Raw genomic sequence first — 13,896 nt, 5'->3', positions numbered from 1 at the left:
CTGTAAGTTTTACTGGGCAACACCATGCCTATTTTGTGCATCTGTGTAACCCAGCACCTAGTATCATGCCTGGTAATCAGAAGGCCCTCAACAAATATTTTTTGAATGAATAAGTGACTATAGAAAGAAAGAGCCCACCTTTAAGCATGTTTAATTTCGCCTATATGTTAAGTATATATGTGACATCAGGCAGGTATTGGAGGAGGGGTGAACACTGGAGCTTGAGGAAAACACTAATTTCCAAGAGACAGACCTCAGGGAAGGTGCCAGCTAAGTGCACTGACTCCATTCCTGGACAGAAATATGACCTGGAGTCCCTGTCTCCAAATCTTCTCCAGTGAGCTGAGTGCATAACCTACACCAAAATCTGAAACTTCCCTTACAACCTAAAACCAGTCATTATTAGCTGGGCCCCTTAATTTTCTAAGTGTCCTTAAGTCTCCAGAATTAAGCATTCAGTGCAGCTTTCCCTTCATACCCAAGTCCAAATGTGTGAGATAATTTTTTAAAATACTGTTTTGCCATTCTAGTATTTATCTTACCTTTCTTTCAAACAGATCGGACTTTGTGTTCAGTTCCTGGCTTTGGAGGAGTTTTTGATTCATAAAAGCAGAAATTACCTTTGTCTTGACCCTCAGTCTTATTTTTCCAGAAGCATCAGATTTCTGAAGGAATCACCCTAGGGGTGGAGAGGGAGGGGGCATTAGAATCTTGCTAAAGGAAGCAGGGATATTTCTCCTGACCTGGAAAGGGGTTGGGGTTGATAGACCCCTAAAAAAAAATGTGACCCACACCCAGCTCTCCCAGTGCCCTGGAAGGAGGCAGCACCCCAGAAGGGAATGGCTGTGGTGCCCTAGAGGGCCTGGACTCTAACCACCAAGCTCCCCAAGAGCAGCGCTGACACTGGGTCTCAGCTTTGGCAAGGAAGAAGCTGCAGACATACCCACCTCTGGGGAGGCACCCAGCTTGGTACACCAGGCATCAGGGGTCAATGTGATGTCTGAAAGAGAGGGCCTTCTGACTGCTGTCTAAACCTTCCAACTTGTTATATGGCCCTAGAGAAAGAGAAAGGGGAAGAGAATTCCACCCTCATACCCATCTCTATAATGACAAAAATTGGATTTCTTCTTGTTGGGGAGCAGTGGAGATTTGGGCATGGATTTGATTTGCTTTAGAAAAAATACAGATGGCCCTTGAGATTGTGCATTAGATTGAGAAGGACAAATAGGAGAGAAGAGAGGAATAAGAGGAAGAAATGAAGCTACATGAAAGAGAAGAGAAAGGAAAAGAAGGGAGAAAATGAGCGGAAAGAAGGAAAAATATGACAAGGGTTCGTTCGAATGGTAGCCCATATGCTATAGAGCTCAATAGTCATAAGATACAAAGCGGGTTAACAGACTGTTAAATAATACATATTCTAGCCCCTTCCTTGACAAATAAATATTCACAATGATAGAAGGAAAACTCTGTTTAAAGCTATGGGTTTTTATATGACTGAGAGTCAACAAACTCTCAAAGATGACTGGATTTAATTATATTGTGCATGTCTGAGTGTTCCTTTGATGGGCTATAGTGCTGTTTGATAAGTAATAAAATAACTCATTAATTCACAAATATATTCCATAAAATTTGCTTTTCTTGCCTTTGTTTCAGCAAAACACTAATTATGTTATAATCAGCATTTGCATGTATTTGTATTCTATTGACACCAATGCTAAAATAGACACATTTCTTGAAATATTATAGTCTAGGATAATTTTTTTTTAAAGATTTTATTTATTTATTTGACAGAGATCACAAGTAGGCAGAGAGGCAGGAAGAGAGAAGGGGGGGAAGCAGGCTCCCTGCTGAGCAGAGTGCTTGATATAGGATTCGATCCCAGGACCCTGAGATCATGACCTGAGCCAAAGGCAGAGGCTTAAACCACTGAGCCACCCAGGCGGCCCTACGATAATTTTTTATTATTAATTTCTATTTGGAGAACATTCACTCTGCTAAAGAAGTAGTACCTGGAGTTAACAGAATTCCTTTATATATCATGCTCATGCATGATATCTAGATTGTGTATAATAGATTATTTTTGCTATAGAAGTTATAAAATATTTCCACTTCAATATATACATTGTCATATCGTGATTTTCACCATCTCTCAAAGCAGTATCTAGAACCATGCAATAACGTAAAGCAGAATACTTCTCACACTGTACCTTTATCCATATCTAGACAGATTTAGTAGTAATTGGATTATTTAATCTTAGAAAATGTTTCTCAGACTCCATGTGCTGGTGCTCTGAATATTGTGCTAATTTGTAAATATCTCTGGAACCACAAGGAGGAATAAGAAAGTGTATGTTCAGCACTAATGGGAAATGATACTTGGTCACATGAGACTATCATACTCATGCTATCAGAGAACAATGATTTGACAAGTTAATTAATTTGTCTTTTCTCTTACCTAAGTGCCTCTGCCATTCAAATCTTGTCACTAGCTCCAAAGTAATGTTTGTTTCTGATGTATCAATGGTACAACCCAGAGGTCTTCATGGCATTTGGATGGAGTCATCTTTATTATTTTAAGGACAAAAGGCAGGGACGGAGAAGGTCCCCATTTCCCTGGGGCTTGAACAGTGTTAATTACGAGCGTGAATGTTTAGGGTTACACCACCCCAGTACTGAACACTGGATCCCAATCGACAGAGGTGCCCACATGGTCTTTAATTAATTTATGTCTCTTTGTGACAAGTAGAGCTCTCTAGGGTACGAGGCCAAAGAAGAACCCCTCTTGTCCGGTGTAAGCTCAGTACTGCGAAGGAGAGGGGGAATGAGGAGAGGGAAGCCAACAGGAGAAAGAAAAGAAAATAGACCACAGAGACTCTAAGGCTACCTCTCACATCCCCAAGGTAAATCCTCTGACTTTTAATGGTCTCCGTCAAAAAGACTAAGTGCTAGAGCATCCAAAGAAAAATCTTTAGCTTACATACATTCAAAGAGCCTCTATAAACAAATGTATATAAATATGTAAATACATGCTCTGTGTATTTACAAATTACATGTAATTTAAATATTATATATATATATATGTGTATATATATATATATATATATTTTTTTTTTTTTTGTATAGCAATGGAATTATGTTCTTGTTTCCAATGTTTTCTGCTTTTCCTCCCCTTCTGAGACTCTCTCCGCTGATGGAGTTTGGGAGATGCAGGTGTAGGATGGTAGAGATAGAAAAAAAATCATATATGGCATTACTGGTTGCCAGATTGAGGATTGTAGAGAATAGTAAGGAATCTGTTCGTAATTTTAGGAATCCATATGGAATTGACCATTTGCTGAAGGGGAAGGATAAATAAAATAGGCCTTAGAAAATAAACATTGGCCCTCTGTAATGTCCATTGATTAAAAGTATATATATCTAACACAGGTACACACAGTTATGAAGAATGTACACTTAGATGAAAGACTATTTCTTTAAATTGGCTAGCTTTTTTTAACTAATTGCATCTGCTCATGCATCTATTTGTTCAAGATCTGATGAAAGTGGAGCACCTAGGCAGCTCAGTTGGTTACGTGTCTGACTCTTGGTTTCAGCTCAGGTCATGATCTCATGGGTCATCGGATTGAGCCCGGCATTGGGCTCCATGCACATTAGGGGTGGGGGTCGCAGGGAGTCTGCTTAAAGATTCTCTCCATCTGCCCCTCTCCTGACTCGTGCACATGACTGCCCTCTCTTTTTCTCCCTCTCCCCTCTCTAAAGTAAATCTTTAAAAAGAAAAGAAAAACTATCTGGTGAAAGCTTTTTCAGAAACATGATCTGGTCCTCGGATCAAATTTTGGGACCCAATGCCTGCATATGTCCAACCAAGCTGAGTGATAAAGCCCTTGCAAGATCTCTATGGAAGGACACAGCAGAGTTATGATTCTCCAGGGCACATTGTTCATGTACAGGCTGGTGAGAAGTGTATTATCAAACTGATAGAAGTCTGAAAATCACTGAATATTATTCACAAGCTCCAAAGCATCCCCATGACAGTGGCCCTGAAGATGTTTGGGGCTTAGACTTGAAGCATAAGAAAAACAGTAGCATAACAAAGCATAAGAAAAACACAAATGAACCAGAGACCAGGGATGAAGACAGAGAAACACACACACACACTGCTGTCACTGAGAAATACGGCCAGGTGAGCAGCACAAACTCTGGCACTTTCTAAAGGGCCAAAACGACACCTGGATTACAGCAATCTCAGAGGAATAAATAAGGACTTTTTGCTCACCCTGAAAATGTGGAAAGTCTCACAGAGTCTTGACAAATGGCTTTAATCCCCTCTTGGCCCGGTGCTGAACTATAGTATGTGGCTTTTGACAGAATTGCCAGAGACTGGCAACCACAGAGTCCACGTCTCCTCTGTACAAGGGCAAAGACCAAAGCCATAGCCTGGGCTACATCACAGAGGCTCACTGGTCTTTTAGGGTAATCAGCTCTCAGCACAACCCACAGGTGTGACTTCCTCATGCAAGGAAAAGGTAAACCAATTGGCCATGCTGTCGAGCTCAAGTTGGGTAGACTGATCCTGCTTCCTGGTTATAAACTTGGGTCTGATCACTTCATTACCCTGAAGCTCCACTTCCATGAATTTAAGTTGGGCTGATACCACCTACATAATTGTGTTATGGTGGGAATTAAATAAAATGCTGTAAATACAGTAACCTATTCAGCAGGTACTGTTACCTCTTTTCTAATAATATTATTTTCCTACCTGAATATGAGCCTCCCATAATTCTCAAATTTCTCTAGGCCCATCATCTCATAAAATAGCTACCACCCATCAAAAATTGAGGAGGAGGAAGAGAATGCCTGTCCTCTGGGAGGATGAGTTGTTGCCCAGTAGCTAGTGGGGGCAGCTAAGAGCCATGTGACTGACACTGCAGATCTCCCAGGGCCTCCGTTGTGACACTCCCGCCAACCCCGGAATCCTAACCCAAGGCTGAGGCTGATTGCTATAGGGAACATCCCAAGTCTTCAAGAAGCGCGCTCAGAGAATGGTGGTTTGCTGGGCCCCTCTCCTCCTTCTGCCACTACATGCCAGCCTATGACAGCTGAGCTGCCCTGTCAAATACACAGTAGCCGTCTTCACCCACATGCGAGAAATCAAATGGAAGCCTCCCCACCCCCCCGCCATGGCATGAACCAGATTCCTTCTATTTATAAGCAGCAGCCCAACAGGCAGGCTTCATTCTGTAACTCGCAGTTCTCAGCAAGCTGCACCAGAATAGAGATGTGTTCATACTTTCCAGTCCCCCAGATTGCCACTTCAAAAAGAGAGTGATAGACAAATATGGTGCAACCCGTTTATAACATTTTCCCATGTTTAACTTCCAAATCTGAGAGTCTTAAACGCAGTTGCCAAAAGCAATTTTTTCTAAATGCAATATTTTTTTTTCTTGGTCTCTTAGTAAACGGTAAATGAGGGTTTTTTTCCACCCCCCACTCCCCACCCCACCGCCGCACTGTTTCTTCTTAGAGGCCAAGAGTTTTTCACTCCCGGTCTGCAATACCCTGTCTGGGCTATCACCCAAATGGCTTTCACACTTAAAGTGAGAAAGAATTAAGTACTTCTGCAATTGAAAAATGGTTCTGTCTGCCTTGGAGTCACAAAGCTCTCTTTACTGAACTATTACTTTGATGCTCCAAAGCTAAGTGTACCAGTGAGCCTATGAAGGCTCCAAGAAAGGACTTAGAGAATGAAGACCATCCCATTGTTTCCCCATTCGGAGCACATCCAGGTGTATTCACCTTGTATTTACCCCCAGATGTTTGGGAAAGGTTTGCACAGCTGTTCTTTGGTTTCCCAATAAGTGAGCCAAAGTACAACCTCCAAAGCTTCCATCTTGATATCATTTCCACGGAGTAAGACTCTACTAAGCTGGCTGCCGACCCATTTTCATAGTGCGTTAATGACAAGGACATCTCACCTGTGCTTCTAACATGACGCTGAACCTAATAGCAGGAAAAAGCAGTTGCATTGATCTCCATCAATGATTATTCCCTTTGGAGGGCTAACAAGTCCTCTGTGTCTAAAAAGTATCTCTTATCCCATAATCTGTGTGTATCTTTCAAAAAGCAAGCTTGCCAAGGGGAACGAATATTTGAATCAATCAGCCTTAAACATCTTTAACTATTTCATGAAGCGTTACTTACTGTTAGGCCCCCATAACGCTAACCTTATACATTCTAGGTTTTGTTTAGGGCCAACCTTAGGGCTACAGAAGGTGGCCTGGCAAATCTGTAAGAAACTCCAGATTTCAAGTCTTTGTTACCATGTTTTCTGTTCTAAAAATTAGCTGTAAATGTTCAAGTTATCATTTCCTTCAAGTGTTTCCCCTTACATAACATCTAAGCAAGCCTAATGATGTTTTTCAAAAGCAATTTTAAAAATTCAGCAGGGATCAGTGAGGCCATTGAACAGTAAAAACAGTAGAGATCAGAGCTATATCTGAAATTGAGAAAGGGACAGCCCTGAAAATCATAGTGTAGTCAGTTTAGTGTTCAGACGTGGAAAATACTAGAACAAATCATCAAAAAAATCAATTTGCAAACACCCATACGATCACAGAATACTAGGTAATAATCAACATTGTTTTGTGAAGAACAGTCTTGTCAGGACCATCCAATTTCCTTCTAAAACAGAGTGACAGGCCTGAAGATCAAAGGGATGAAATAGATGTAATGGAGCTTGAATTTCACAAAGCTCTTGATTCTGTCTTCCATGATATGCTCATCAACAGACAACTTCAAACCAGAAGGAATTTGCTGTACAGGTTTACTAAACAGCACAGCTCTTAGTGTTTCTGCCCTCAAAGGGTGGGTGAAGGTTTGGGCAGGTGATGTTTGACACAGGATCGAGTGGCTCCTGGACACTTTAATATGCTCATCCGTCCCAAAGCCAGCCCTAGCTCCCGTGCAATGTGAAAGGGGTAGGACAGCCACTGTGTGGTGAATTGTCATGACTTTCAAAGGAATGGGCAGTCAGAGATGAGCATATTGGAGAAGAGTATTTCCCTCACCCCGTGAAGAGCCATCTCCCTAAGGATGATATTAGGTAAGGGATTGGCATTGTTTGGGAGACATTTAGTTACAAATTAACTTTGAAAGTTTTATAAATACGCAAAAATAATGGTATATACATTTTACTTTGGAGAAAAATCAGTCTATATAAACTCAAGCTTTAGGAAATGCAAAAAAAAAAAAAAAAAAAAAGAAAGAAAGAAAGAAAAGAAAAGAAAATGGTATATGTAATGCAGGCATTAGTGAAAAACATGCCAAATCCTTAAAATATTTTGGGGGTAAACTTTTGAGAAAGATGAGGTGACTCATCTCAAAATTTTGAGAAAGATGAGGTGACTCCAGCACATAGGAGTCAGGGTTTGAAAACTGGTTTGACTACCTCCTAGTTGTGCAACTTTGGGTAACTTATTTAACATTTCTCAGATTTCCATGTTGTTCTATATCAAACAGACCTCCTAAATCTTACAAAGTTGAAATCAGATATGAAATTTTATCATATCCTATATATTAACGTATAAAATATATGTTTCATATATTCATATATACAATGTATTTGGATATTTAGGTATATGGGTACTTTCTTCAGGGTTAGGCATACTGGAGGCATGTAATAAATATTAGTGCCTCCCTTCTATAGCCATGCTGTTAAGTCCATCTCAAGAAAGTAACATATAGTAGGAGATTCAGTGATATACGTGTCAACTTCTTGTCTTCTGCCATCAGTAAAGTCACCAATGGCTGTCTGATGTTTACCCCATGATTCTCATTCTCCATCCCTAGTTCCATCTTTAGACACCATACTCCATCTAGTGTTTGGCTTATCCTATGGAAACCCCCCAAAATTTCCAGTAGATCTCTATGGAGTCACCTACCCAATCACTGTACCCTCCCCTTTCTCCAAGGTTGCATGGCTATGACAGAAACTGCGATGTGTTCTCACAATCCCGCCATCTTAGCCATACCAACCCACCTCAGTTGGTTATATCTGCATCAATGGAGGCCAATCCTTGGGGTCACCTGGGTGGCTCAGTTGGTTAAGCATCTGACTCTTGATTTCCATTCAGATCATGATGTTGGGGTCCTGGGATGGAGCTCAGGATTGGGCTCTGTACTCGGTGAGAGTACAGAGCCTGCTTGAGATTCTCCCTCCTTTCCCACTCTTCCTTCTCCTGCTCATGTACACGCTCTCTAAATAAATAAGTATATCTTAAAAAATACATAAAAGCCAATCCTCACCATTGCAATTGACAGTTCCATGGGTGAGCTTCTGAATGGAGCATCAGAGGCTCTCTGTAGAATTGGAATTGCACTAGAACTCAGAGAATTTGAGATTAGTCAGCCACTCCTTTGTTAATAACATCCATTGGACCAATGGAGATGTTTCCCATCATGGGAAAGATCCAGTCTGTCTTAAAAATAAGAGAACATACAATGCCTGAGAGGCTCAGTCGGTTGGCTGGCTGCCTTTGGCTCAGGTCATGATCTTAGGGTCCTGGAATCGAATCCCGCATTGGGCTCCCCACTTGGCAGGAAATCTTCTCCTCTCCCTCTGCCCTGCTGCTCCCCCTGCTTGTACTTTCTCTCTATGTGTCAAATAAAATCTTTAGAAACAAAGGTATTTAAAAAAAAAATTAGAGAATGCTCAGAGAACAGCAAGAAGAGTGGTAGGATGAGACTTGTCAACATTCAAACTCTCAGTCCAGTTGTTGCAGCTACCTTCCTGCCTTCTGTGCCTCGGTTCTTCAAACTCTTGGATTCCTCTGGCCAGTAAGTGCTCTGTTTTTACTTATGCCTTTTCAGACTGGGCTTCTGTCCCTTGTAACCAGATTTCACAAACCACTGTAACTAAAATCCTTAAAAAAAAAAATCTTTGATTATATCCTCAGATATTTACTCACAGTAAAATCAGAGAAACTATTTTTGAGTCAAGACTTAAGTACATTAGCAAGATGATGAAAGCAAATGTCCAAAAAGTCTTTCAGAAAACTTATTTTAAATAAATATTTTATTTATTTGAGAGAAAGTGAGCAAGAGAGAGCATGAGCAGGGGCAGAGGGAGAGGGAGAAGCAGATTCCCTGCTGAACAGGGGCACCACATGACTCGATCCTGGGACCCTGGGAACATGAACTGAGCTGAAGACAGATGCTTAACCAAGCCACTCAGGTGCCCCAGAAAAGTTTTATTAATTTCAACTCTCCTCTGTAGTATTTGAGAATGTTTTTTTATCTAGGCCTTCCTAATACTGGATTTTAAAAAAAATAGTTTTGCCAGTTTGAAAGGTGAAAAATGGTATCTTTAATTTTTATTTGTTCAGTTATAAATTCTAATTATAGCTATTTATTTCTCTTCTTTGCTGAATCTCCATTTGTGTCAATTGTCCATTTTTCTATTTAGTACATTTTCTAATTGATTTGTAAAAGCTATTTATATAGAAAAATATTAAAACTTTGTCATATATGTTGCAAATATTTCATGCCATTTGTTACTTGTTATTTGTTAGGGTGAGTTGAAGGTTAAATAAAGAACTACATCCCCCTTCATTTTTTTGAGAAATAGTACTGTACTAGCTCTTTCAGAGAAGTCTCCAAAGCAATGACACCGACCAATTTTTTACTATCTTTAAATTATTTGAGTATAATCAGAATATAATCAATGCCTTAAAGTTTTCATTAGCCACTTAAATTCTCCAGATTTCTTTTCTCTTCCACCCTCCCAGGGAAAAATAATGCAGATGCCCTCTAAGAGGTGACCATTTTTGCATGAAGATAAAGCTCACATACAATTAGCAGGTGCTGTCCAAGCTCAGCACCTTTCCTTCTTGACAACTGTTCTTCCTTCTTTCTAGCAGTCAATTTCCTTGGTCCTCTCTTTTCTGCACTGTGAATTAAAAAAAAGTCTTCTTTGTAGAGCTTATTCCTTAGATGTTAAAAAATCTATTTAACCAATAAAAGTCCCAAGAAGTTACACATATAGGGCTATTACACTTATTAAGAAAAATAAATAAATATGGCTAGAAATGAACAAGTGACCCTGAAAGTCATTATTGGTTTAGTAACAATTTGTGAAGGGAGATTGGAAATAAAATGCTATACAAAGAAACCTGAATAATAGAACTGAATTACTTTCAGAGGAAAAACATTGACAGGATCCAAGTTATCCATCTCATACCTGTCAGATGGCTAAAATAGAAAACACGAGAACCATGTGTTGGCGATGATGTGGAGAAAAAGGAAGACTTGTGCATTGTTGGTGGGGATGCAAACTGGTGAAGCCACTGTGGAAAACAGTATGGAGTTTCCTCAAAAAATTGAAAATAGAATTGCCATGTTACACTACTACGTATTTTCCCAAAGAAGACAAAAACACCCAATCAAAAAGATATGTGCACCCCTTTGTTTATTGCAGCATTATTTACAATAGCCAAATTATGGAAACAGCTCAAATATTCACTGATAGATGAATGGATGAAGCAGTTACAGTCTACATATACAATGGAATATTATTCAGCCATAAAAAGGAATGAATTTTTGCCATTTGTAACACCATGGGTGGATCTAGAGAGCATAATGCTAAGCAAAAGAAGTCACTCAAAGAAAGACAAATACCATATGGTTTGGCTCATATGTGGATTTTTTTAAAAGATTTGTTAAGAGAGAGAGAGAGCATGCAGGGCTGGACAGAAGGAAGGAGAATGTTAGGCAGATCACACACTGAGCAGGAAGCCCAACATGGGGCTCAACCCCACAATCCTGAGAGCATGACCTGAACCAAACCAAGAGCTGGATGTTTAACCAAGTATACCACCCAGGCACCCCTCATATGTGGAATTTAAGAAACAAAACAAATGAACAAAGGGGGGGGGGGAAGAGATAAACCCAAAATCAGGCTCTTAACTCTAGAGAACAAACTGATGGTTACCAGAGGGGGGTGGGGGGTGGTGGTGGCTGAAGTGGGGATCAAGAGCACACTTATCACAGCAAGCACTGAATAATGCATAGAATTGTTGAATCACTATATTGTACACCTGGAACTAATATAAAACTGTATGCTAACTACGCTGGAATGACAATTTTAGAAACTCTAAGTTACAGAGCGCTTTGTGCTCATTATCTATTGCTGTATGACAGATTACCTTAAGACTCAGTGGTTTAAAACAGCAAGAAGTTATCATCTCACAGTATCAGTGGTCAGAAATCTAGGAGCAGCTCAGCTGGGTGATTCTGGTTCGGGATCTGTCATGAATTCAGTAGCTATTTGTGACTTGGGGATGTAGTCGCCTGGGCTTGACCAGGGTCGGAGTGTCTGCTTCCAAGCTTAGTCCCTTAGAGGATAACCAAAGCCTGAATTGTTTATCACATGGGGTTCTCTGTGCTCACAACATGGCAACGGGCAGAAAGATCTGAGAGAGAGAGGGAGCAAAACAAAAGACACAGAATCTTATAACTTAAAATGCCATCAGTTCTGTACATTGTGTTGGTTACATACATAAATTTCAGTCCAATGGGGGAAGGATATTTCACACCAGGGTGAATACCAGGAGGTGGGATCTTTGGCCATCATCTTGAGGCTGGCGATGACAGCCCAGGTCAAACCTACTTTACCACTAATACTTCTTAGATATGCCCACATGAATTCTGAGGATTCTATCTAAGCCTCTCTTCCCCTCATACTACTCACTGTCCTTACACCATCTTGTCCATTCCCAAGTCTGGGCTGGCATTGTATAAATCATCTCCATCCCCATGGATTTTACCATCATACGAAAGCTGAGGACATCTCCTCAGCCAGGATATTGTTCTCTTGGTTCTAGGCTTGTATTTTCACTTTCCTGCAAGACCTCTTCATACATATGCCCGATACTAAATGCTACTCCCCACTCCTAGCTTCAAACCTGCTCCTCTTCCTCTTTCAGAGGATCATACACCCATCCACACAGTTGCCAGGCTGGGGGCCTGGCTCTAGTTTGACTGCTCCCCCTGCACCCCCCCCATATCATTGGAGCTACTGCTCCAGTTGGCTCTTCACCTCCTCCATCCAGGTCCCTGGTAACAGAACGTATCAACCATGGCTGCCTGGGGTTAGGAGGTGAGGTCTAAGCTGGTCCCTTTAGATTTTCTCTCCTGAGACTGAATTCTGAAAGAATATATCCAGTAAGTCAGAGATGATTGGAACCAACATGTTTTATGGCAACACTCTAGGGAAAAAATGGCTCCTTGGGCTTTGGAAGATTCTGAAGATAAAAGCACTCCATTTCTGGCCCCACAGGCTGCTTATTTAGTTTGCTCTTTGATTTTGTGACCTATCCTGATAGCCTTCTGAGAGGCTATCTCCACTGTCAGTCTCTCTGTTAAGGTATGATTATCTCTCATTTAGATAGCCCCCATATGTTCCAAAATGGTCTCTGAGTGCAGTCCACTCTCTTTCTGGTCTATTCTCTACAGATGCTCCTTCCCAGGTAATGCTACTCCCCTGCTGATAATCTTTCCTAGATCTTATTGCCTTGAGTAAAAAGTCGTGAATGCTCACATGGCTCACAATGGCCTTCATGGTCTAATGACTATTGGATTTTATACCCGGCCTGCTGCACTCCATCTACCAGTCACACCAAAGGGCTTCCAAGTTTTCTGAAGTCTCCATGCTGTCACCTCTGTGCATTTCCACTTGTTTCTTTTGAACTGAGTGTTCACCCACATACATGAACTCCGTATCTGACCAATCCCTACATATTATTCAGGTTTGGGCTTATCTGTCACTTCTTCTGGAAGCCTCCACTGATGCTACCTTCCAGAATCCTACCCTAACCCTACAAGTCTGGGCTGTGTTCCCTTCCATGTGGTCCTCGAGTGCTCTGAACACCCCTATTATACTATCCATCCAATAAGGTAATAATCACATCTTGGCTTATGTGCAGTCCTATTTCTTTCCTAAGCTCTGTGAGGCCAGGGACCATCTCTCTTCTGTTTCTGTTTCTGTATCTCCAGGGCCTAGTTCAGTTCCTTAAAACATAGAGGACATGGAATAGACATGTGTTGAATACAGGAATGAATTAATATTTAAGTCTTCTCAAATTTGTTCTCAGTCATCTACCAACTTATAGTAAAACATAATCATCTTCCCAAGCTCCCATGATGGCAATACGTATGCAGTAGAATTTTTACAACTCAGCTTCAGCAAACTTACTGTTTCAGAATAAGACATTCATTTGAGCCACAGCATAATGCTAAAAAAACAGAAGCATCTCTGTAGAGATACGTAGCAAAGAAGGTGGCCTCTGAGTGAAAGAGGCAAAATTTCCTATCCATATCCCTTTAGTATGGGGAACCACACACGTGTGATGGGCTGTGCATTTGCTAGGACATTAAGATATGCTCCTAGTGGAATAAAACCTGGATACCCTTTTTAAAAAGTTTCTTCCATCTGCATTACAAAACGTTATACAAATATTGTTTTGTTCAACACAGTTACCAAACTGCTTGATTACTGCCACATTTTATATGGGAATTTCTACACATATGAATTAGTCCAATAATAGTTCTGAGTGCAAATATCCACCAGAAATGCTGTCTTATCTAACAACGTGAGGGGAGGTGGGTGAATCAATCAGGGGGAGAGCTACCATTTATTACTACCTTCTGAGCCTACAAGTCTGGGCTAGCATTGTGGATAATCATCTCCAAAGATAGACGTAAGTATGGTATCCGTGTTCAATTCCAGACATGGTGATACCTCCCTGGACTGTTGGGGATTTCAGGAAAGATTTTTAAGAGACCAGATGAACAGGATTATAGTTTGGCAACATCCTTAAAGATTGACCCTGAAAACACCTA

The 13,896-nt window shown here is 40.8% G+C and overlaps 1 long non-coding RNA gene across 2 annotated transcripts; it reads right to left on the bottom strand.

Moving 5' to 3' along the window:
- Window positions 1–566: 566 nt before the first annotated feature.
- Window positions 567–11,426, bottom strand: LOC309847176. Of its 2 annotated transcripts, none has more exons than XR_014302358.1 (5): window positions 11,202–11,426; window positions 10,238–10,367; window positions 9,850–9,946; window positions 948–1,055; window positions 567–679 (listed from the first exon to the last, which is right to left on the bottom strand). It is a non-coding gene; the product is annotated as an uncharacterized lncRNA (long non-coding RNA). The 2 variants fall into 2 exon arrangements; XR_014302359.1 differs by having other exon boundaries at window positions 10,238–10,343.
- Between the last annotated feature and the right edge of the window lie 2,470 nt (window positions 11,427–13,896).

Source organism: Mustela nivalis (genome assembly GCF_964662115.1).
Source record: "Mustela nivalis genome assembly, chromosome: 13".
Taxonomy (NCBI): Eukaryota; Metazoa; Chordata; class Mammalia; order Carnivora; family Mustelidae; genus Mustela; species Mustela nivalis.
Note: the sequence above shows the minus strand (reverse complement) of the source record. Positions and strands in the feature narration are given on the sequence as shown.